The sequence below is a fragment of the Perissodus microlepis genome, chromosome 6, assembly GCF_051167445.1.
Source record: "Perissodus microlepis isolate ML-2025 ecotype Zambia chromosome 6, ASM5116744v1, whole genome shotgun sequence".
Taxonomy (NCBI): domain Eukaryota; kingdom Metazoa; phylum Chordata; class Actinopteri; order Cichliformes; family Cichlidae; genus Perissodus; species Perissodus microlepis.
This window is the reverse complement of record NC_140466.1, coordinates 21504426-21506986: the sequence shown is the minus strand read 5'-3', so window position 1 is coordinate 21506986 and position 2561 is coordinate 21504426. Positions and strand designations below refer to the sequence as shown.

General features: G+C 43.3%; 1 long non-coding RNA gene across 2 annotated transcripts; it reads right to left on the bottom strand.

The window, feature by feature from the left end:
- Positions 1-229: 229 nt before the first annotated feature.
- LOC146385603 (uncharacterized) lies at positions 230-2007 on the bottom strand. 2 transcript variants are annotated; one of them, XR_014800520.1, is made up of 4 exons: positions 1888-2001; positions 1140-1215; positions 790-970; positions 230-301 (listed from the first exon to the last, which is right to left on the bottom strand). It is a non-coding gene; the product is annotated as an uncharacterized LOC146385603 (long non-coding RNA). The 2 variants fall into 2 exon arrangements; XR_014800519.1 differs by lacking the exon at positions 230-301 and having other exon boundaries at positions 747-970; positions 1888-2007.
- Between the last annotated feature and the right edge of the window lie 554 nt (positions 2008-2561).

Genomic DNA, 2561 nt, shown 5'->3' with positions numbered 1-2561 from the left:
TTTAAATCTGACATCACAAAAGTTTTTTGGAATTTGAATAATGTATTTTGTAACTGCAGTACACATAATACTAATATTGAACAATTCTGTCCAGGTTCCTTGTCACCGGGGACTCCTTCAGGACCAAGCGTTCAGTTACAGAGTCGGTGTGTCCACGGTGTGCCAGATCACCCCCCAGGTAGCGACGGCCATCTGGGACTGTCTAGTGGATGACTTCATGGCTGTGCCTTCACCTGGAGACTGGCGGTCCATCACAGAGGGATTCCAGGAGCGCTGGAACTTCCCTCTCTGCTGTGGAGCTCTGGATGGGAAGCACGTCCAGACAAAGGCACCCCATATATCATATAGGAGACACACATTGATGTACACTAAATATTTATTCCATTTCTTTTTTTGTGGTGCCCAAATTTATGCACCTGCTTGATTTTGTTTAAACAATTATTGCACACTTTTTGTAAATCCAGTAAACTTCTTTTCACTTCTCAAGTATCACTGTATGTCTCTCCTGTATGATGTATTTAACTGACATTTTTTATTGTAACAACCAACGATTTATACAGGAAAATGATGGCTATTAACAATGTTGCCCAAACTTTTGCATCCCACAGTATTAGTATATTTCGTCATTAGTATAATATGAAATAAATTCTACATGTGTGAAGTCGTGTGCCAACATTTGCTGTGTAGTAGAACTGAGACATTAGTCATTATAAAAATTTATTTGAAATAACATAAACATTCTCAAACAGAAAAACATTAAACATAAATATATAAAATATAAGTATTTACAGAGAGACAGGAATAAAAAGGACCCAGCTGCTCTCCAGAGCAGGAACAAGGCTGAGGAGGAAATGCTCCATTGGAGACTGGTGTGGCCTCTTCAGGGACACCAGGATGGCCAGCTCCACCGCCGATGGACCGTCCTGGGACCCGTCCCTCATCTGCCTCGGAGCCGTCCTCCTCTGTGGGCCTGTAAAACAGCACAAAACACAAAGAAATGAGAAGGCTGCTACTAGATTTTAATTTCAACATTGAAAAAACAAAAACAGGATATAATCAGATTGGTTGTAGATATTTAGTAAAGGTGATCACAAGGGAATCCCACCGACTAAAAAGGTATCAGTGCTTGCTGTACATACCTGTGGGTGCAGCAGCAGGAGCTCAGGCATTGGGGAGCCAGGAGAAGCAACTGCTCTGCTGCAGAATCAGTTGGCTCTATCAATACAGTATTAAATGTTAACATGTTGAATATAATCAGAGAAAGTATATACAGTGGTCCCTCATTTACTGCAGCAGGGGTTCTCAGAATAACTAGCCCCTGGTCACGCACTTTATACACTGTTTTCCCCACACACATGAACATTAGTCACAGTTCTCACAATTGATTCTCAAAGTGCAAACCTTTGTAGATTGCAAAACGTAAAAGTATTATTATGCCGCGTTTTGTCTTCATCTGCCTGCCACTTTCGTGTGCCTTTTTCCCTCGCGGTGCAGGTGTCTATTTCCGAATGAGGGTCATAGTTATGGGTGTTTTTGTGCTGTTTTTTCTATTGGACGTGATGGTTATCAAAACCAAACGTGATAAATTTGGCAAGCGCAGGAGACACGACACGGAGCAGATTTGTCAATCAGGCTGCAGAATGCAATGCTGTACGGTGCAAAAAAAAGAAAAGAAAAAGAATATCAGCGAAAAAGCGAAGCAGTGACGGATGAACAGCGGGACCACTGTGTGCCGTTTATTAATAAACAAAATATATTCCTATATGACAACATGCATAAAAGCAGAACGGTATTTGTACGTCAGTGGGAAAATAGTGGTGGCTTGCTAGCTTTTGTGCGGCTTCCCGGGTCAACGAAAACTTTCAAAAGAGAAATGAATGAACTTACCAGGTTGCCCGATCTCTTCACATATCTTCCTCCAAGCTCGGTCCTTTATATTCCTGTCTCGGTACAGAAAGCAGCTGGTGTCGTACGGCTCCGGGTTGTTTGCTACGGCGCTGATTAGCCTTCCTTCCATTGAAGAATGAAGGGCTTTGGCTGATCTGCCCCTTTGACCTAGGTCAGAGCCACGTCACCAGGCTCCTGATTGGTTGTCGCAGCGCGATTTGACGCTGGAGTTCAGATTTTTCCAACTCGAGCGGTAGACGCGTAACGCGCGTATGCACAAAATGCAACTCAAAAACTCACGTGCGTGGTTTTTTTCGCGAGTCAAACGCTCCAAACGCGCTAGACTGATGCGAGTTTCAGGCGTTTTGGTGTTTTCGCAACGCAAATCTGCTTCCGAATTTTCGCGGGAGCCGCAATCGCGGGTCATCGCGCCTTTCCATTGACTTTACATGTAAACCTGACGCTCTGGCCGCCTCTATCGCGTTCGGTGTGAACACACCGTAAGGTTTATTTTTTAGCACCTGACGGCTCTTTTTTACTTCTCATCCATAAATAATCTGCTCTTTCACGTGATTCAGTTTATTTTGAAAAGTCTCAACAGGATCTTGAGCTTTATTGTGAAAGGTTTATGTGGAACATAAACAAGCAGACACACGATGGTTTTACCATCGTTG